The sequence below is a fragment of the Cherax quadricarinatus genome, chromosome 33 (assembly GCF_038502225.1).
Source record: "Cherax quadricarinatus isolate ZL_2023a chromosome 33, ASM3850222v1, whole genome shotgun sequence".
Lineage (NCBI taxonomy): Eukaryota > Metazoa > Arthropoda > Malacostraca > Decapoda > Parastacidae > Cherax > Cherax quadricarinatus.
The window spans coordinates 9,603,433-9,627,832 of NC_091324.1; positions in this window are offsets into that span (position 1 = coordinate 9,603,433).

The window sequence follows — 24,400 nt, forward strand, 5'->3', positions numbered from 1 at the left end:
TGTGTGTGTGTGTGTGTGTGTGTGTGTGTGTGTATGTGTGTGTGTGTGTGTGTGTGTGTGTGTGTGTGTGTATGTGTGTGTGTGTGTGTGTATGTGTGTGTGTGTGTGTGTGTGTGTGTGTGTGTGTGTGTGTGTGTGTGTGTGTGTGTGTGTGTGTGTGTGTATGTGTGTGTGTGTGTGTGTATGTGTGTGTGTGTGTGTGTGTGTGTGTGTGTGTGTGTGTGTGTGTGTGTGTGTGTGTGTGTGTGTGTGTGTGTGTGTGTGTGTGTGTGTGTGTGTGTGTGTGTGTGTGTGTGTGTGTGTGTGTGTGTGTGTGTGTGCACGCCTGTGCTCATCAGGCAGTATATATAAAAAATCTCAAGTGCTTCAGTTTAGTAACCAAATAAACTTCAGTTCCATATAGCTAAATATCCTTATACTGAAACTTTTTAAGACAGATCTGATCAGGAAAATAGTTTCCTAATGGTGTTTCTACAAGTTGGAGAAGAAGGCAGAGTACCGATAAATTCAGGTATCCCCGTACTCCACAACCCCAGTCCCCTGTTTCTTAATGCACACGAATGGAATAATACAGAGTGCGGCATAAGCTGAAAATGCAGTTAATATTAGCTTTGGAGTTTTGATGTAAAGCAGAAGAGGTATTTGTAAGTCGTCATATGGAAACTAATATCCAAATTTCTTCAGTAAAATTGATAAATTAGAAAATACACACCAAATCTAATTCACATCTTATAGAGAGACTAAGGTGATCAATATCCTAAAATAAACAAACACATTGAGCCTGCAGCCGCTCAGACGTTGCTGAAGCTAATCAGATGCGACACACAGAAATTATCGCACAAAAAGCAGTATTTTAATTTTAACAATTTCTTTCAAAAAAAAAAAAAAAGCAAATTGCAACCTGCACTTGCCAAAGTCAATCTAAATTTTCCTCCAAATTAAACTGACCACCTTTTAAGAAAGCATAATTTTTTATGTAAACTTAGTGTGCATAACATAAATGTTTAACAATAGTTTTGAGAATATACAGATGTTACAGGTCCACAGAACAACAATAAGGTGATATAATCTAGGATTCCCAAACAAGGTCAAACACTGTGACTTATTTAAATAGAAAAACATTGTTCGATTACTCCACAAAAGCCAATTTGACCGATAAAACTGGCACACGGTAACCTAAACAATCTAACATCAAGAGATCATTGCCTTTTAGGAAAACACATCAGTACTTAAAGTTTAAAGCTGCTCAAAAGATCCATTTTGCAATTATTGCATAGAATCCAACAAAATTTGTGCCTACACAGCCTAAACTCATACATGGGAATTGTATGACCCCTGGGTGTTTACGCTGCCCCTAATGATTTAATCTCGGGAATGCGCTAAACCTGTAGGGGTCTTTTAACGTGTGTGGAAAGAGAACATTTAAAACTGATCCAAGGAAGGGGAATATAAGTCTAGTTCCTTGGATCAAGAGCCCATAACCAGCATCATGGCAAAAGAATGCAACAGAGTAAAATAATACTATACTATTATGCAAAAATCGTGAACAAGCGATACAAGATGCAAAACAACCACGGGAGGAGTTGAATGATAGCTCTAGGCCTTTTGTGATGCTATCAACCCATCATCAGGATTTTGAAATGTTGCAGAAAAGAGGAGGTTCAAATAAATACGATCACAGGAAGCACCTGTGATCGTGTTTGCAACATTTGCAAATTCCTGATGATGTGTTGATTGTAACACGAAAGGCCTAGGGCTGTCATTCAACTCTCCCAGTGTTGTTTTGAATACAATATTATTTCAACATTAAACGTAGCAATATACCATCTACACACTCCAATAAATGTACCAGCCATCTTCTGTGATACACCAGTGTTAAAATTTTTAAGGAGGAGCCTGTCTCCACCTATCACACGCAAACAAAAACCTGGGAATGGCCTATGTAACACCGCACAGGGCATCCACGCATGTGAGTAGTCGCATGAATCTTGTCCAACATACATTACACAAACTGGAAGCCGAACGGATAAGGCGTTCTCGAGTAATAAACAAAAATTCGTGAAACAACAACTGAAAATGTTCCGAAAAACAGAAAAGTCTCCCCCTCGTTAAATTTAAAAACGCCATAAATCCTCATTCCTTCATTTTCATCCAGTTTATTTTTGTCATTTTTATTCTATATAAATTTCTCCATAGTCCTGTAAGAATTTTTTTAATATGATTTTGAGATTTTAAAAAACTTAAGTTTGATAAAATTAGCAATTTTGTTAAGATACACCAGCATTTGGGATTTGAAGCTGATCAGAAGAGGCATTCGCTAATTTTTAAATAGGAATCAATTTGCTTAATAAAAATGGCAAATTGAAATTTACACAGCTCAGAGTGACAAAGTGTTTTAATAAACTCCACCACTGATAAAAGGCTAAAGCAGATCAAAAAGGCGTCTCCAGTACTTGATCTGATTCCAACGATTCCAAGTTCTTTAACTGTTTCAGAAAATTTCTAATTTCCACCTACTAGGACTAAGCTTGTGTGTTGCTGTTCATATTACAGAAAGAATCGCCAATAATCTTTCGAAGACAATCAGAAGAAGTATTCTTTAGCTACTGGATAAACAAAATAAATACAACTATTTAACAGAATTGGCAAACTGAGACTTACGTTTTGCAGTGGCAGTGTGAGTCGTGTGTCTAGGAAACATCACATACTCCAGTTATGGCACGGATTTAATCGATTTCAAGTTTTTTTTTCACTATTTTGGTATATCAATAAATTTTCTTGCACGCAAACAAAATTTAATTAATAGGTGCTATCCTGGCCTTGAGATGCATCAACCGTTAAATACCTAAGTAATTCAAAAGAGGTAAACTGAAGATTATTTAACGTGTTTGAATGAGAATAAAAATTTCACAATATTTTATATATAAAATGGTCAAATCTGCACCAACATATGAATTTCACTCTGCCGTCGTCGTTCTTTTTTTTTTTTTTTTTTTTTGCACCTGATTTTGAGCGTTGAAAGGCACGTCACTGACGGTTTTGGAAGTTATTCGAGTCAATCGAGGATGCTTGGAATGGATTAAAAATTTTTTATTACAGAGCAAGAGAACGAGCCAGTTCCCAGAATTTGCTCCTCGTTACCGTACACAAGTGTTGTAAATTTGAAACGGATTGGATGAGACAGTCTCGAGTTATGAGTGAAATAAAATCGTAAAGTTGGAGGAAACAAATTCAAGGGATATCTAATAATACAAAAATACTTAGAGCAGATCCTTATTAGGATAACTTGCTTTTCGGAGAAATTTTAATCAGGTTCATCTTGAGTGAAACGTTGTCGGACTAAAGACTTGTGCTGCTCCGTCACCCATGTTAGGGAAGGAGTAACAATAAACGCGATGCTTCTTGTTAAGACAACGTGTATATAATTTATCACAGCTAGTTCGCTAGGTGTAAACCCTGTCGACTGCACGTAGATCATCCAGGCTAAAAGTTACCTTGACACTAATATGAATACTTTAATCCCTAGACTAAAGTTTAATTTCGGCTCTCAGATATACACCTCAGATATACTGCACACCTTTCTGTATGTATATACTTCAAATATATAACATTTTGGATTAAGATGTAGCAATGTAAATCCTTTATATATTATGTAATTATGACTGATTTGATATACACACCATAATTATGCTGTGGGTGGTAGTTTAAGGCACATTTCATCTCTAGCAACTAAAGTGTAAATCGACATGTGCCTAGGACAAAATGGTAACTAACTAACTACAACGTTCCCATGACGCTGCAAGTTACAATGGTAAAGAGTAATTTACAAATCAGAGGATTTATTTATTTATTTTTATTTTTATTTATTTATTAATTTGAACATGATACAGTGATGTACAAAGGAATGCAGTTATTACAGTGCAACATGCCAAAGCCCTTTGTATGCAGAGCATTATGGGCAGGCTTAAAATTAACTTAAGATTAACTAAGCAATGATATATTCAGTGGTAAAAACATTATTGTAAACATATAACAATTTAGCATAAATGAATATTACAAAGACAGGTCATATGGTCATTTACTGTGTTGCTGAGCATTCAGTAGAATGGAGTATTCTGTTAGGTAATGTAATTAAAAAATAAAGTTTGATTGGGTCACAGGTTAGACATTTATGAGATACAATAATGAGAAACATTTACGAGATACAATTTATGAGGTACAATTATTCAGTATTTATTTAGTTGTGGGTGAGTAAGTGATTTTTGAGAAGAGACTTGAATTTATAATCAGACAGTGTTTCTTTTATATTCACAGGTAATGAATTCCAGATTTTAGGGCCTTTTATGTGCATTGAGTTTTTGCATAGCGTGAGATGGTCTGTGCCTTGTGTTATGGTCATGTCTTCTGTTGAGGTTGATAAGGAGACGTTTGAGGGGAGGGTTTATAACAGAGTTAAGTGTTCTATGAATATAGTAGGTGCAGTAATAAGTATGGATGTTTTGTATGGTGAGTAGGTTTAGAGTTTTGAATATTGGTGGAGTGTGCTGCCTGTAGTGGGAATTTGTTATCATTCTGACTGCAGCCTTTTGTTGGGTAATTAATGGTCTGAGATGGTTTATTGTTGTTGAGCCCCATGCACAAATTCCATGGGTGAGATAGGGGTAAATAAGTGAGTGATATAGGGCCAGGAGGGCTGACTGTGGAACATAGTACTGTATCTTCGATAGTATGCCTACGGTCTTGGATTTTTTTTTTGGAAATTTGTTGTATATGTGTTTGAAATTTGAGTCTATTATCAAGGTGGATTCCTAGGAATTTTCCCTCTGTGAGTTTTGTGATAGGAAGTCAGTTCCGGATCAGCCGGGCTGTGGCTCGTACGTTGGTTTGCGTGCAGCCAGCAGCAACAGCCTGGTTGATCAGGCTCTGATCCACCAGGAGGCCTGGTCACAGACCGGGCCGCGGGGGCGTTGCCCCCCGGAACTCTCTCCAGGTGATCCGTTTATCATTATGTTAAGAGGGACATCTGTAGCTCTGTTACCAAACTGAATGAAGTAGGTGTCATTATTATTATTATTATTATTATTATTAAAGATTAGCCGGTATTCTCCCGGCCCGGGCCTTTTCCAAGTGGTGGCCCGGCCTTGGCTCCCTCTTTAGGGAGTGTCTGAGACCTAAGTCTCCCATGGGAGGAGGCACAAGTACCTCCTCATCTTTGGGACCAACTGTCCCCAGGCCTAGCCACAAGCTAGGCCTCTCTGGTCTGCCATCCCCGCCCCAAGAGGGCTAATGGGAATGACAGTCTTATGAGCTAAAGGCTCGGGCTCAGGCACCTACCCTACCCTAGAAGGGTTAGGCATGGTGTCGATGAGTGGTGTTTCTTATTATTATTATTATTAAATATTAGCCGGTATTCTCCCGGCCCGGGCCTTTTCCAAGTGGTGGCCCGGCCTTGGCTCCCTCTTTAGGGAGTGTCTGAGACCTAAGTCTCCCATGGGAGGAGGCACAAGTACCTCCTCATCTTTGGGACCAACTGTCCCCAGGCCAAGCCACAAGCTAGGCCTCTCTGGTCTGCCATCCCCGCCACAAGGGGGCAAATGGGAATGACAGTCTTATGAGCTAAAGGCTCGAGCTCAGGCACCTACCCTACCCTAGAAGGGTTAGGCATGGTGTCGATGAGTGGTGTTTCTTAGTTAGTTAGTTAGTTAAAGATTAGCCGGTATTCTCCCGGCCCGGGCCTTGTCCAAGTGGTGGCCCGGCCTTGGCTCCCTCTTTAGGGAGTGTCTGAGACCTAAGTCTCCCATGGGAGGAGGCACAAATACCTCCTCATCTTTGGGACCAACTGTCCCCAGGCCTAGCCACAAGCTAGGCCTCTCTGGTCTGCCATCCCCGCCCCAAGGGGGCTAATGGGAATGACAGTCTTATGAGCTAAAGGCTCGGGCTCAGGCACCTACCCTACCCTAGAAGGGTTAGGCATGGTGTCGATCAGTGGTGTTTCGAGTAAGTTCGTTAGTCCTCATCCAGGTAGATATTTTCTGTAATTCGGTAAAAATCTTGATACAATGATAATTTAGTTTGAATCGTAATAGTCATAATAATAACTTTTTCTCGTGGGCATATATATATTACATAATATATAAAACTTAAATGCAAAAAGTAATCCATATTCAAAACACACAAGTGAGGATTTATAAAGATACAATTACTATTTACTGGGAATCTGTTATAAAAAACGGAGTAGGGCGTTAATTATAGAAAACGGGATAAAATAAAGTGTAGTGGTTAAGGATAACTAAACTGAAAGTTCAGCAATCCTTCGGAGTGAAAGAGAAACTGCTCTGTCAATGGAGAAGCAGGCAATGACAGAAGCCGACAAATGAAAAAAAAGACATTGGCAGCAGACAATCTTTTAATACAACATTTCGCCCAGCCATGGGAGAAGCTTCATAATTGCCTTGGGTGAAACAAAGTACTATTAATTAAAAGGATTCTCTATTATCATGGGTGAAACGAAGTACTGTTAATTAAAAGGATTCTCTACTATCATTGTGTCTATGAAAAGGTCTTTATTTGGACTGTTAACCCTTTATCGAGCGCGGCCAAAAAAATTCGGTATTAATTACGTGTTTTGGGGGCGTGTCATACTCCGTGCCCCGCGCGGCCAGCTTCCCGTTCTTTAGTTCCAACCAATCACAAGCCTTCCCTGAGTCTCTTCAGCTAAGTACAGTTCGCTTCTGCCGCCTTCCCATTGGTTGAGAGATCAAAATATAAACACTGGTGGCTTGGCTCCGCCCACACACGCATTTTTCCCTCCACCCTTACTAATCTACTCTTGGATTATACATTCTACAATGTCGGTAAGTACTGATTGTTGTGTTTAGTGCTTACATGAATAGTTTAGGCATATTTTGATATATACCTAAAGTCCGTGTGAAGCATAATATGAGTGTAGCATGCAGTTGAAAAAAGTGCAAGCATTTTATACCGAATTATTTTGGTCTTGCCCGAGTTTCCGGGAATGTCCAATTTTAGTCAAATAAATATTTATAAAAAAATTTCAATTGCATATATGAACTCTGTAGTGGTCTGAATCTATACAGGAGGTTTCTATTGTCCTTCCAGATCAATGAGAAGTTGTTTTATGGGGAGCAGTCCACCAGCAGGTCGAGGTATGTCTGCGTTTCTGAAGAGAGTGATTCAGAAGCAGAGGTACATGAACCAGAATTGCTGGATAGTGGTGATGAATACTTGCCACCGGATGCACAGGTGTCAAGTGATGATGAGGAGGAAGAAAGGCCAGCCAAAAAACAGAAATTAGTGAAGAAAAAGTAAGGTATTACGATTGCAACTATTGCAGCCACTCGAAGAAATTGGTCACATCCTCATTCCAGTGTTCTGTATGCAAAGTAAATCTGGATAAAGAGTGATAGAAATTGCTTCAGCGACTACCATACCATCAATTAGCAATATAGAATAATTGGTCATCCAAATGAATCTCAGGAATATAGGGATTGAAAGTTGCATCCCTTTGCAATTTGTCATTGTTGAGATTTGCTTCCTTTTTATATTTTTGTAACAATTAAAAAATGTTTTGATTCAAGTTCCATTTATGTTTTTTATATTGTCTGTTTGTATATTAAATTTAAAAAATTGTTTTGGTGTGTTTTATTAACAATTGCAAGTTTGCAACATAAAATTTTTTAATCCCTTTGTCGGGCCCAGCCGAATATTTTCGGTCTTCGGAGATTAGCAATTGCTCGAAAACTAACCATCAGAAATCAATTTATATGGGATCAGTGACCTTGTATTGAGTTACTCTATCCACCATAGGGAGTTCAGTTCGAATTTCAAATTTTCGGACCCCTTGCACGATAAAGGGTCCTGGAGAGTCAGTATGACAGGATAACCCATAAGGCCAATAAATGTCTTATTTCCTTTTGGGTTCTTTCGTTTACGTTCGTCCGCAGGAATCGTCCCATAACACTCATCTAACTCCCAGGTTTCTACTTACTGAGCTCGAAGCTCAACTGGTAGCGGCCTCAGCTCACAAAGTGAGACCAGGGTTCGATCACTGTATAAGCAAAAATACTGGACATGTTTCCTTACACCTGCTTCCCTAGTTAACCTAGCAGTAATTGTGTGAGTGTCAGGGGACTAATGGGTCGCAGCCTGGGGAGAGGAGTGGAAATAAGCGCCCTCGGATGACATGACTTGACTGGGTTACTAGCCTTTTGTGTTAATAATCTGTACAAAATGTTCTCCCTCGTATGTCGGGTTGCGTGCGGCCAACAGTAACAGCCTGGTTGATCAGGCCCTGATCCACCAAGAGGCCTGGTCACAGACCGGGCCGCGGGGGCGTTGACCCCCGGAACCCTCTCCAGGTATACTCTACTGCTTGGTAACGGGGGGACATCAGGTATTACGAGACGTCTTCATACGTTTCGCCTCCGCCCATGACTGGAACCATAACCGCCGGTTGTGATCTCTATCACTGACTTACGAGATAAACGCTCCGTTTTAATCCCATATTACAAGTTTAAAGTTATTCCTTGACCGGAGTTATACGTACATCTCGGTTCCCTTTATTACTGCTGCAAGACTATCATAACGGCTTAATGTACGTATTATAGAAAATTAAAACGACTCTCTGTATAATAATACGAATTAAGTTTACTAACTTATAATCCACATATAAAGTACAAAGTGAGAGATGTACAGGTGGCATACAAGCCCTTAGTAAAGTAGACAGACTTGAATATCAATAAACCAGCCAAATAACTTAGACACAGTCACATGGTATATACACAGAGAAGTGTTTATCCCGAGTTTATTTTAAACTCAAGTTTATTAATTAAAATATCCTTGACTGGTGGTGTACTGGCGATCATGCGCAGTCGACAAGCTTGAAACATAACAAGCCAACTACGTCTTCAAACACACTGAAGTGAACCCAGACAAACTAGAGTCGAAGTGAATACAGTATTAGCATGAGTAGCACAGGAAAGATAAAAGAACAGTTTTGTTGGGTTATCCTAAATTAAAGCATCATAATTTATCCTCCACTGTAAGACTATAATAATCCGTGCTTAATACAACCACTGAAGTAACATCAAACAGCCATCTGTAAAAAACCTGCATGTTCAACTCATATAAAGTGCATCTTAGACTCACCCACTGACTCTCACGAGAGAGCACAGGCGTGTATTCCAGCACTAACATACACACACGTCACATTCATTTACACCACGTTCTCTTCCCATTTTTCATTACACCTGTCATTTCGCTATTCCAAACAGGTTAAAGGGTCTTTGTAGTAACCTCAGTGGTTGCCTGTAAAATCTGGTGGACCTTGAGACACTAGGCACATTAATTTACTTGCAGCAAGGCTAGGACAGTCAACATACCTTCAGTAGTGTCAGCATTAGCAATAGTTTCCTGAATTGAATCAACGCACAAGCCACCAGCGCCTGTAAAATGGAGGGTAATTCGATACGATTCAAGGAAGAGTAGGGAAGCTTCAATTTCTTGAATCGAATCCTTCACCTTGAAGGAAGTAACAAATGAATAAGTTTATGAGGACACTGTAGACAAAAAAAAAAAACATGGGTAAAGGTTAAAGTAACTATATACCAAGACTTACAGAAAGTGAAGCAATAGTTTACGAATACATCATTTCTTTAGCGCATCGGACGTCTTCCACCAATGTGGCTTAACTCATAAAAGGAATCGCATTACTTATCATGCATCGAATAGCTGTCGTGCCTTGTTGTGTGTGGACAGCGCAATTCAAATTACCCTCTGAACTGCAACATACCCACCCCACCCTTCAGAGTGCAGACACTGGACTCAAGTCCATTTAACTTGTTTCCCCGAATTCCTTCATAACTATTACTTTTGCTTACACTCTAACAACACTATCAAATATTAGAAACCACTAGTCTACACTCTGCTCTAACACTCTCACACACTCCTGTTGGATGCTCAAGCCCTTAATCACCTAAAAACTCCTTCGTCCCCTCTTTCCAACCCTTCCTGAGACGACCCCTGAGGCTCCTCCCTTCCACCCCGAATTTACGAACTCTTGTCCATCTTTTCTGTTCCATCCTTCCTACATATCCAAACCATCTTAAACTCCTCCTTCACCCTCTGAATTAGTCTACGAAAAGTATATTTCCTGGCACACTGTCGAACAAAAATATACTAATACTAAAAATATATCAATACACGCCATAATACAAACATCTAATATTTACCATTACCTGTAATATTACACAGATTACACGAACTAAGACGCCAATAAAGAATCTCTCAAAGAAAAAAAACATACAGATTTTAAAAACAAAAACGAAACTTATTTCATACAACTGCATTTAAAAAGAAATCTAAAATACAAGTACACAAATACAACAAAATAATGACTAGCACTAATTTTTCAAGGCTAACTTCAAACACTAACTCAATTGACCAACAATGTAATGAAAAAGTCAACTGAGGACAATACATCATCGTATAAGAAACACAACTAGACTTATAATCAAGTAACACTATTAAAAATTTACACCGAGTAAAATATAAAAATAATGAAATATAGCTAACTTAAGCTTAGCCTATCAACACAAATAAAACTTCTTGTGAGCAAGGTAAACAGCTCGCCTGGTTTTGCTCTCGCATCTATTTATCTTAATCTGAGGAAACACGCTAAACTCATTCGGGTTGTATAGTGCCTGGAAGTTCGATCCAGTTCCTTAGATCAAGAACTTCTCACTGGCATTACGGCACCTACCTCTCTTGAGACGGAATGCACTCAACACTTTTAATACTTAACCTTTAATTTCATTTCTTCCATTTAATTTAAAAAAAAAATGAAGGCAGTGAATATATATTGCTAAATTGTGGAGTGATGACGCGAGAAGAGCTGAGGAACGTGAGAAAGAAGCTTAAGCATGTAATCTCTTAATGCGGCGGAAGGCTGATGTCGGTGAGAAAATTTAGTGAGAACGCAAGAAGCTTATCAGAGAGGTTCAGCAGAGACTCAATGAACACGTAAAAATACCATTTAGAAGGTTGATGGGAAGCCGATGTAACGTCTAGTTCAAACAAATATTTCTAGAGTGTAATCACTGTGGTAAATAAGTGGAAAATATAAGTGGTCAGGAAAACAAAGCGAAAGTCAAGAGTTAGTATATGTCCACGGGGGCGATGAACCCTGCAAATATCCTCAGAAAAATACCAGCTACATCTCTTAGGTTTTATTCACTGCAAGTGATGGTCGAATATAGTGAGTATTATGTAAAATTAACTCAAAAGAGGCGACAGAAAAGAGATGATAGTATTTTGATCTACATACCACTACATACCACAATATTTGAAAAAAACAAAAATATTTTCTCCATGTCGAATGCTAATTAATTTGATGCTCTAGGTCATTCAGATCACTAAGTCTGACCGGTAAACATGCTGCGCCAGTGCCAACGTCTACCAAACATTCGCATAACTGACACTAGGCAGTCTCCAGCACAGCAATGCAAGTATTTGCTTCTTGTCGTTTCCCTTCCATTAGTGAAGACACCATTTTTCCTGACGAATCAACCAATAACAACTTGCAAATATTAATATATTAAACAAAACTACAGGTCTACACAAGATATAGTAAATTCCTAAATTTTAATAGAATGTGAAGAACAATTAAGTTATTCACTCTGAGAAATCTTTAGCACTTTATTACAAGAAGAGAAGCTAACGAACAAATGTATAATGGCGATCATTGTTGATGATAAGCACTATGCGGTTTATTTCTCAGGAAATACTACAGTGTATCCTGACAAGAGTCATAAGAACATAAGAAGGAACACTGCAACAGGCCTATTGGCCTATGCGAGGCAAGTCCATGTCTCCATCCGGCTTAGACCAATGACCCACTAAGTCAGGTCACATCCACTTAAGGAAGGGGCACGGCATCAGATCCACTAGCACAAGCTAGTCAGGTCCAGCTCACACCCATCCACACCCACTCATGTATTTATTTAACCTATTTTAAAAACTACACAACGATTTAGCTTCTATGACGGTACTCGGGAATTTGTTTCAGTCATCCACAACTCTATTACCAAACCAGTGGTTTCCTATATCCTTCCTGAATCTGAATTTTTCCAACTTGAAACCACTGCTGCGAGTCCTATTTTTAGTACGCTATTTACATCCCCTTTATTCCCGTTTTCCATTTATACACATCAATCATATCCCCCTAATTCTACGTCTTCATAGAGAGTGCAGATTCAGGGCCTTCAGTCTATCCTCATAGGGAAGATTTTTGATACATGGGAACAACTTTGTCATCCTACTTTGAAATTAAGACACATGTGCAACATCTGGGTATCTTTATTGTAGACGTTTCGCCATCCAGTGGCTTTATCAATACAAATTCCAGGACATAACTTGAAGACAGAACTATGTACAGAAGATGAGGTAATCAGTCCCTCAACCTAGGAGTAGGTGCGAAGAGCACCGTAGTTGTGGAGATTCTGAAGCAGAAGCAAGGCGCCTGACGCTTATATACTAACGTCAGGTGGAAATGGGATGGGTAGCAGACGAGGGCATAGTCACTGGCAGGCGGGATTCCCCAGTGGAAGTAGGTCCTACCCAAAGAGATGGGGTAGTTGTAGTAGTAGTTGTCGTAGTCGTGAAGGTTATGTACATGTCCTCAGAATCAAGATTCCATGATGTTGCAGTGTCTGACAAGTTGTATTGTATACCATTCTTGTACGTTTCCCAGTGTATTTATATCCATTCTGTAATATGGTGACCAAAACTGTGCAGCATAATCTAAATGAGGCCTAACCAACATTCAGAACTTTGCATTTGTCTATATTAAACTGCATCTGCTACTTCTCCGACCACTGCATCAGTCTATTCAAATCATCCTGGAGTGCTCTAATGTGCTCATTAAAATGAACTGAACGGCCTATTTTGGTGTCATCAGCAAATTTGCTTATGTCTCTATTTATTCCCCCATCTATGTCGTTTATGTAAATTGTGAACAACAAGGAGCCCAACACTGACCCCTGTGGAACACCGCTTGTGACGTGCCCCCATTCTGAGTTCTCCCCATTTATGCAAACTCTCTGCTGCCTATTTGTCAACCATGCCTCTACCCAGGAAAAAAAAATTCTCCTATTCCGTGTGCCTTAAGCTTCCTCAATAACCTCTGACGTGGAACTCTATCGAAAGCCTTACCGATGTCCATATACACAATATCATGAAATTAAAACACAGGTGCAACATTTGGGTATCTTTATTGTAGACGTTTCGCCATCCAGTGGCTTTATCAATACAAATTCTAGGACATAACTTGAAGACAGTAGAACTATGTACAGAAGATGAGGTAATAAGTTTCTCAACCTTGGAGTAGGTGCGAAGAGCACCATAGTCGTGGAGATTCTGAAGTAGAAGCAAGGAGCCTGGCGCTTATATAGTAACGTCAGGTGTAGCAGACGAGGGCATAGTCACTGGTAGGCCGGATTCCCCAATTCCCCAATTCCCCATTCTTGCACACACACAATATCATATTCATTACCATGATCTACATCCTCACATACCTTAGTGAAAAAAGTAAATTCGTAAGACAGTTTGATGACTGTTAACTGGGTAAGCATCCGCTAGCTTTCCCAAGCTACGTTTTACACCCTATTAAAAAAGTGGGGAATCATTATAAACCCTTATGAATATCTTAAACAGTGTAATTTAATATGTTGTGAAAAAGAGTCTGAAACAAAATAAAGAAAAGTACACAGACGGGGAAAAAAGTGAGTAGAGGGGGTAAAAAATAAATAAGGTAAGTATTAAATTTTGACATCATATTAGAAAAATATTACATATCAAACTTATTAAGCTTTTATGATCGATTTACAGAAATAACACACACAAGAGAAGGATAGATAAATTCCTTTTACTTGGGTGATTAAAAATATGTTTTCGACAAGAGCTCTCCCAAAGAAGGCTGGTACAGAAGCTGCAAAACATAAAATACTTTCTGTTATCTCAGATAAAAATGAGGACAATGGTAGGAGGAAGAATGTTCTCAGGGAAATGTTATTAGTGGAGTCCTTCAAGGATCACTGGTTACCACAATAATGTTTTTAATTTAAATAAATGTTTTGCAAGAAGAAATAAAAAAAACTATTTAAACAGGTTTGTGGAAGACGCAGAAATCTTGTGCAAAAGCACTAATAAAGAATATAGCAGGTCCCTACAAGCAAACGTAAATAACTTGAAATTTAGAGTGTCAAATGGAAGATAGAATTTAATGTAAATTTATGAAAGAAAAAACAGGTCACATACAGGATAGAGTGATAGAATTACCTTATGCAGAAGTATTTTATGCAGAGAAAGGCCAAAAAGTAATTATAAACAACAGTATGTCATCAGAGCATCAAATAAATACAATTGTAAAAACTCGTATATTTTACTGACAAACTTCAAAATAACTTTCACGTATATGATTGGTGATGATAAAAAAAATTACGATATACACCAAACCAAAATTGGAATATGCAGCAGTGATTTGGTATCTGCACATTTTTTTCAGATAAAATAAAAAATAATTGAGAAATAGTACAAAATGGCTCTAAGGGTTAAAAAATTAATTATAAAGAACTGAAAACAATGAAAATATTCACAGTGGCTGACAAAAAAAATACATAAAATAAAAATAAAACAAAAAATTATACAGTTGATTTTTTAGAACCATCAATACGACTACAAGAGGTAAAAAGCTGTAGATTGCCGGAATGCTATCCGTGAGGTGGCAAATGTTATCAGCTCTAGGAATATTTAAGAAATTATTTGAAAAACTAATAGAGCATAGTTCGTCCTGTGACAACAAAACCATCAAAAATATGCAGTTTCAATACAGGTAAGGCAGTCCTTGAATATGTACCAGCGGCGTTGAGTCTAAGCCTAGTAAAACATACAAAAGTTATGATGAATGGTTTGGACGAAGACCTACTTCGACTAGTGGATGGTACCACTATGACCCCGCCTCCACCTGCTTCACGTCACCTCACTACAGTATATAAGCCACGTCTACGGCCCTATGCTGTACATTCTACAAGATTGATGGACTGAACACATCGACTCCAGGTTGAGGGACTGATTACCTCATTCTCCTCCTCTCCTTACGCCTTCCTCTTTGTATTGGACTGATGAAGCCACTGTGTGGCGAAACGTTTCCTGAATAAAGATTCCCATATGCTGCATAAGTGTCTCAATCTTCATACAAAAGTTACTTGAAATAATAAAGAGGGGTTCGCCACTAGGCTCGTGACGCAGCTGGGTAAAATAAGCGACGAAGATTGCAAGATCTGGATCTCACGACTTCGTAAGAATGAAGAGATACGATCATGCTCTGGGACATATACAAGATGACAAAGGACAGATTTCCTCCTATGCAAAAGACCAGGACAATATGGATGCAGAAACAGAACACCCATGCGAGTCACAGACGTCAGAGTAAACGTTTATAATTTTTACTGAGAAGAGCAACTGGGGCTCGAAATGGTACAGGCACTCAAGTTACAACTATAGAAGAACAAACGACAAAGATATATCACATAAATTAAGAGAAAGAGAGACGTCCAAAGACTGCAACACAATACTCGCAAACCCTAATAAGCAATTTCACTCTCCAACCCCCCCCCCATACTTATACATACCTTCCAACATATTTCCCTACCCAAATATGTTCGCCCCTACACACAAGCACCATAGACAAATGCCTTTGACACACACACACACACAAACACACACACACACACACACACACACACACACACACACACACACACACACACACACACACACACACACACACACAAGAGGTCACAATTGGAAGTTGAAGACTCAGATGAATCAAAGGGATGTTAGGAAGTATTTCTTTAGTCATAGAGTAGTCAGGCCGTGGAATAGCCTAGAAAGTGAAGTAGTGGAGGCGGGAACCATACATAGTTTTAAGGCGAGGTATGATAGAGCTTATGGGGAAGGGAGAGAGAGGACCTAGTAGCAATCAGCGAAGAGGCGGGGGCCAGGAGCTGTGAATCGACCCCTGCAACCACAAATAGGTGAGTACAAATAGGTGAGTACACACACATACACACACACGGAAAATGACGTAGTGGAGGCAGGAACCATACACAGTTTTAAGACGAGGTTTGATAAAGCTCATGGAGCGGGGAGAGAGAGGGCCTAGTAGCAACCGGTGAAGAGGCAGGGCCAGGAGCTAGGACTCGACCCCTGCAACCACAAATAGGTGAGTACACGCACACACACACACACACACACACACACACACACACACGCATGCACATACAACAGGCCTAGTGTCTAATCGACATGTGCCAAGGACCAAATGGTAACTAACACACACGCGCGCGCGCAAACAAATACACACACACACACACACAACAATCCGCTGTCGAAATGCTGCGGTGAAACAGTGCAGAGAAACAATAAAAGCCGTGGAAAAGTTTAACGATTTGATGTTCGGCAGTTTTGGAGGGTTTTAGAATAAAAACATAATGTTATTTATATAGTGGTGGTCACTCTTAACGCCCTGTCACAGCTCTAACGTCACTGGCGCATTTTTTTATGGATTCTGGGCAACATTTATGCGGGAAATCTCTAAATATTAAACATTTTAGTTAGATTATTGACGGGCTCTTGTCAAGTATTATTATCTTCAGGTGAATATTTTTGTTGAGTTCGCATTGGATTAATTTCACTGGATATGTGGAATAGGTATGATTCTTAATATTATAATAAAATCTACTTGGGTCATATATAACCTACATGTGGTTAGTCTGCGGGTTTTCAGGCAGGGAAATAAAGTTGAATTTGAAATGAGAATTAAAATTTAATAGATATTACTTAGTCATTGAACCTATGCACTCGCCTAATTGTAATTGCAGGGGTCGATTCATAGCTACTGGCCCCATCTCTTAACTCTTAGGTGTCCGAGGACGTATATAGCATCCATATTTGTAGTCTTAGGAACTAATGACATGGCTGAGGTGAGCCCTGTGGGTAACCCAGGATGAAGGGGAGGCAAATATATATTTATCGGACAATAAGTTAGAGTAACTTCTGCTAGCTAGACAGAGACACTGCAGTCGTATTAAAGATTTGGAAACGAGATGCTCTTTATTCACGATGTGAAGACAGGTGGTATAAGACTGCTTCGTCCGTGTCCTAACGTGGGACGGGAGGATTAACTCAATAATAACCTACAAGCATTTGTCCACAGCCATATTCAGATACTCCGAAAATAAAAAAGAATCAGTGGTGGTAGATAATTAACTCGACGTTGCATGAAACATGGACGTTGCCAGTGATTTGTGATGACTGCAATTTCAGCGTTAATTGGGATTTAATGAGGGGGAATTGTCCTCACTCCTGCATTAAAATTTAGACAATGAGCAATAGGCAAACCACCTCTAAGATAGTTCAAGTTTATTCCTGATTACGTTGAATACTTTGTAAAATAGTTCTATGTTGGAAATTGTGATCATATTTGCCCGTAATACTGTCAGGTTTGAAGTGTTGCAGTAACGATAAAGGTCAAAAGTTAAAGGTCGAGTGTTAGCAGTGTAGTAATGGTACTGTTATTCACGTCCTGCTTGTGATATTACAAAATGTATTATGGAAGAGCGGCATAACTTACAAGAAACTTGTACACCTTTTCTCAACTGCTCGCTCCAGTCTTCTGAGGCAGATTGGAAAAGTTGCGGCCGGATATATTGCTTTTCATGGTTGTTTAAAGGAAAGAAATAAGAAAGTGCGAGACCGCGAGTACGATAGCGCGCGTGCGCGCTCGCCCGAAAGAGAGAGAGAGAGAGAGAGAGAGAGAGAGAGAGAGAGAAAAGGGGGTGAAGGGGTGAGAATAAGAAAATGGAGGGTGATAACTTTTACTGAAAAAACTGCTGCTTCAGAAAAGAGAAACAAATCATGGAAAATTTATTTTTTAGTGGGGAGACCAACATCAAAGTGTTATATACTTGTGACATTCACCGAAGTGACAGCAGCGGTGGTGCCAGTAGGTTTGCATTCCGCCATACTCTCACTATTATTCTTGATATTTGGTTTTCACTATCCATAGTATAATTTCCATGAAATTTTATTTGGATATACTTACATTGTAAAGTGTTCGGTGTTGGAACAGTATTATCGGGTGATAAGGGGCTTCCCACCACTTCATTATTCCAATAGATGATGTCAATCAATTGCTAATAAATATTAATAGTATCTTTTCACACACACACACACACACACACACACACACACACACACACACACACACACACACACACACACACACACACACACACACACACAGGAGCATCACTGGACTGTGTTTTGGTGTTGTATCTTCACCTTGTCTGCATAAAATTCTAACAGTGATTATGCAAGAAAAAAAAATCATCTTGGTGCAAGAGAGAATTGTTTGAAAAGATCAGCGTTGGAGACGCGACCTCAGTAAGGCAGCTTACCTCACACAAGTCCGGTGTAATTGTTCAGCAGAGTTAATTGGGCAGAGACAGACAAGTGCCCCACACAAATTGGATGAAAGTATTTCATGCATCGGAGCAGCTGAAAGAGAAGAACATGTCCGGGAAACGAGTAGAAAGCCTTGTGTAAATCTAGCACTCAACCCGGGGCAAACTGCGCTAAAATGTTGAGGTGAAATTCACTGCTTGTTGTAAAGTTACAGAAGATCACCTTGAGAAATCACCAGCAACTTCAACAGTGATGCATTCAAGCTGCTGAAGGACTCTGGATGCCAGCAAACTGAACCACCCTCCCCTTTCTAGGATCAAACCCGACTACTCCCAGTCCCCGAGAGTTGCATGATCCCTTACGGGTTTAGCGTGTCACCCTGAAAATTATAAGCCACCATCTTATATCATGAGATCTGAGATATTTAATTTTGAAACATCTCGTTATTATTTTAAATCAACCTTAATAAAAATGCTGACTTGAAAAATGAACCCGGGTTACAGGATCATTCTGACAACCCTGGCAAAATGATGACATTCCAGGCATAATGATGACCATGGCAAAATAATAGCAACCCAAGTAAAATGCTGATATCCTTGGTAACATGATGACAACTCTGACAATATAATGACAATTCTGGCAATATGATGGTGATTCTGGCAAAACGATGCTAATTGGCAAAATGATAACCCAGGTAAAATGATGACACCCCTGGCAAAACGATGACAATTCTAGCAAAGTGATAACAACCCAGGCATAATGATGACAACCTTGGTAAAATGATAGGAACCCAGGTAAAATGATGATATTCCTGATAATATGACGATAACTCTGGCAATATGATTACAACTCTGGCAATATAATAACTCTGGCAATATGATTACAACTCTGGCAATATAATAACTCTGGCAATATAACAACCCTGGCATAGTGATGAAAATTCTGGCATAATGGTGACAACTCTGCCAAAATGATTAAAACTCCCTCATAATGATGACAACTATGTCAAAATGATTACAATTCTCTCATAATGATTACAACTCTGGCAAAATTCAAGTTTGTCCAGCTGCAGGTACCACCTGTGTCCTGTAGCTCGATCGCCAGCGCACTCAGCTCACACACTAAGGTCCGGAGTTCGAATCTTCGGTACGGCTGGAAAACATTAGAACATGCTTCCATAAGACACCTGCTGTCCATGTTCACCCATCAGTGTAAAATGGGTACCTTGGTGTTAGTCGACTGGTGTGGGTCGCATCCTGAGACAAAACTGACCTAATTTGCCCGAAGTGCTCTATGATATCCTCAGAACCCTTTGTTAGCACTGTATAATCTCAGTTACATTGAGGGTGTTCTTCCTACTTCCTGGGCCAATAGTCTCATTGTATCTATCCCTAAACCCCAACAGCCTGATACATTTAGACCGATCTACTTGACTAGTTGTCTTTGTAAAACTTTTGAAAGAATGATGCTTAACAGACTGTACTACAGAATCAAACACCAACTTTCCCCTCATCTCTATGGGTTCATGAAAGGTAAAAATGTGCAGAATTGTATTTCCACCTTTCTCACTGCACACACCTCTACTAGTTTTACCACATTTCTTGATTTGAAATCTGCATTTGATATTGCAAACAGAACCGTTATACTACATGAACTAGCCAAAATGAATATTGGTGGTAGCTTACTCTGCTGGATAATAGGATACCTGTCAAATAGAGTATACTCTGTCCTCTACCAAGGATTTAGAGACGAGTCTAAAGAAATGTCCCTAGGTACACCGCAGGGAGGAGGTCTCAGCCATGCTATTTAATGTTCTGATTAATGCTCTCCTATTTGCTCTACCTGCCTCACCTAAACATATAGCTATAAGCTATGCTGATGACATCATGATCCATAGAACAAGCAATTTGTAATCGATTAGGCCTCATAATATCTTCCTCTAAAACAAAGATATTAACAAGCAAACGACATCTTCCACTCATCTATTTGCAGGGTGAAAACATTAGCTACGTTAAATCTTACAGATACCTTAGTGTAGATGTACCCTTTAATAAATCCGCCATACCACAACTAAATAAGAAATACAAAGATAAGCTAAATGCTCTCAAAGCTGTTGCTGATTACAACCTCAACTATGGTGCTAATGTGAGAATCGTGAGAATGATGTACATAGCCTATGTCAGGTCCTTAATTAATTATGCTGTTCCCATGCTGATATTAACAAGAGAAAGTTCTCTCCGACCCTTGGAGTTAATGCAAAATGAAGCTCTCAGAATTATTTTTGGCTGTCCCAAATCTACAAAGGTTCTTAATATGAGGAAGGAGCTTGGTATTTCTAGTATCAGTGATAGGATTATTGAGATTACCACTGTACTCGGTATCAGAATGTTAAGAAATGAATCAGACACTCTCATTATGAATCTTACTGTCTAGAAATACACACAGATCCAAATGGATTTTGAAAAGCATGCAGTTATATTAGTTTTATAACCTGCATCACTGTAGACAACAAGAGCATTTCATCCCTCCATGGAAGATGTGTCCATTTAATATCACATACCTGCAAGCCCCTCCCAAGCAGCTCATTGCTAGTAATCCCTTCTTTAAGTCACTTGTTAAAGCAAACGCTCAAGAAGAAATTTTTTGCCAAGTTGGTAGTAATAAGTTATCACAAATGTTATACACTGATGGATCTAAAGAGGAGTCTTCTGGCAGGGCTGCATCTGCTCTTGTTGCCACCTCCCTAGTTAAGAACGATAATAAATTTGTTGAGCTAGGCAAAATTATTAACAACTGGGCGTCTACATTGCAAACTGAATTGTTTGCGATCCTAATGGCGCTAAAGCTAACTTATGCACTGAGCTTGACTCTTATCATCATTACTGATTCTATGTCATCATTGAAGGTTCTTGACTCATATAATGACTCTAACAACATGCTCATTGAAGGAGAATGTAGAATATAACATTGGTATATCTGTGTCTAGCATTAGGAATAATATTAAGAGAGAAGTAATTAGAATAACATTAGGATATAAGCAATTAGAAGTCTGAGTAGATTTATAACCCACTATGATAACACGAACGTAGATAAGTATGTGAATGGAGCAACTTGCAATGTGAACAGACTGATGTTGTAGTGGCTTGGTTACAATTACTTCTGGTAGTTTGGGAGACACACAGATGATGATCAAACTAAATGCAAATTATGAGGTCAGGCATATGGTCACTGTCTTGAACACTATGTGCTTAACTGTCCACTTATTGAGGAATATAAAGATAAACAGTATAATAACCTATGTGACATGTCAAGATATCTTATTAATGAAAATAAGATACCAGATATACTAAGCAAATTTTCTAAATTTGCTTGTAACAGACAAGTGAACTGTAGATATAAATCCAAATGTACACCTGTAATCCTTTTGGGGCCTAGTTCCTAGGCCTTTTGTGTATCCATATGCTCTTGCGCTACCGTCCACAGGATGGATATGGGGCGCACAATAAATTAGCAACTTCGGTGGCAAAATCTAAAAACTGAATCTTCAGTTCACACCATATTGCCACTCATTCTTAAGGCGCTTTACGATTCTTATAGGTTGAGCGCCTTCAAATGATTATAAAACTATTGATAACCATTTACTGACCAACTGGAGTACGTACATTGAAAACCAAAGATTTAGGTAAGTATAAAACGGAAATGCTGAAATGACAAAATAAAAGGAATAAGTATAATAACAGGTGTAACTTGCTAAAGGCATCATGATTCATGTTAAGGTATGCCTGAAAAGGAGACTAAATGGTGGACGTTTAAATTAGTCCAATAAAGACTACAGCTGAATTCAAATGACGTACTGTGGCATTCTAAGAGTATGTTAAATTTATTCGGCATACGTCACACACACATATAGGGATGCTCCTGACCAGCGAACCAGGTGTTTAGGGTTTAGCTACATATACTGTAAATGCCCGCTTGCTTTGTTGAAGGAAATAAAGCCATGCTGCCTTTTTTTGCTGGTTATTGTGTTACAGCAAGTTGGGCAGGCCAAATAGTCAACACCTGTGTTCGTAATACGTCCTGACGACAGTGGTGAAGGCCAGACATACGTTGCAGAACAAGTTATGATTGGGACAATGTTTCACTCTATGAAGAACTTTATCAGGTTATCCATAAGTTGCACCTGCCTTATTTTTACACATCTGTCTGTATCAGTTACAAATTACAGCAAATAAAGGGTATTATCAGTAACACTTTTTTTCCCAGAGAATCATTTAAATGTTGTGGTGAGAAACTCTTGTGCCATGCTGACAAGTGTTTCAGCGACTGACATCTCGCTGATGCAGTGTTTATAAAACCTGGATGCAGAATTCAGAAATATGTATTATATAGGAAGACTAAAAGTACTGAAAATATTGGCAATGCATATTATATATCTTAACAAAACCATTTCACATCAACCATGGGTTTTATAAATCAAACTCCCAGAATAAATCGTAAAACTAAAAAATACAACAAATTTATACATTACAGATTGTTTTTAATCTATGTATGACTGAGAGAGAGAGAGAGAGACAGACAGACAGACAGAATGGCAGACAGTCAAACGGGGAAGGGGGTGCTATCAACTGTCTCGCGCCATCTATGGGGCTATTTTTTTTCCAACTGAACTTCCCCCAGTATGTGTGTGTACGGCCATGCTCGGGTGCACCCTCCGACAAGTGCCTCGGGAAATGGTCTCCCCTGTTGTGTGATTGTTAGCACTCTAGCCAGCGTAGGGGAGGTATCCAAGCTGAGCCAACTGCTAGTACTCACCTTGCTGTGTTTGCAGGAGTTGGTTCACTGCTCCAGGTTTTACCAATTCCTGCCTCCAAAGTCTTTTCACATTTATGTACTCTTGAAACTGCGTAGGGTGTTTGCCTCTTCGACTTCTTCCGCTAACATTATTTTGTATTTAGAACCCAGAGACATCAAATATTTTCGAAGTCCCTACTTCTCATTCTCTTCTGTAGTACCTGGTTCTTTCTCTCTTTTCTTATCTCAAACAGCCTGGATCCATCCATTATGTTCGTGATTATCTTCTTTAGTGATAATCTGTCTCTTGGTAATCCTTTCGTCATGGGATGTTAGACCGAGTTTCTTACGACATTCAACTACAGTGCTAATCTCGTCACGCACCTTAAAATGTTCTCGAGTTTACTTAATAAGGTTCTGGCTCCTGATATTCCGGGACAGACCTATATTTTGTGCTCAATGCTTTAAATGATTCTCTGTCAAGATTCCGGAAGCAGTTCGTAGGTCAGCTAGATTTGTATATGCAGTTGAAGATCTTGGATTAATGTGAGCTTCCAGCGATATGTTTGGTGTGATGCTTCCATATATTTCTTCTTTAACGTTATTTGTAATGTCTCTCTTCTCAGACTATTATTTATTTTATCTTCGTATCCTTCCCTAAATCTTGGTGATTTGCACTTCTAGGACTGAATTTTATTAATCATTTATTTGATTAGGCAAGCAGCTTGTTAAAATTTTATTAGAGCTTCTCGCTGTTCTCTGTTATTTTGCTCATAAGTTTCATTAAGTTTTCCCTACAATGTCATTTACGTTTATCATAAACACAGCATGATCCTCTGGAAACTCTACCTATCGTTGCCCACTCTTACTAAGTGCAAACAGGTATTCCTATATCTACTTGTACTTCATCCTGTTGTTTTGGTTTATCAACTTCCTATATGGTACTGTCTAAATGATCCTTTCACATTTTAGGAACATGTATTATACCTATTCCTGTCTTTTCTTCTTTTATGTTACCCTGTAACGGGACTAAGAAATTCGAAAGACTGACTTTTCAAAACTTTGA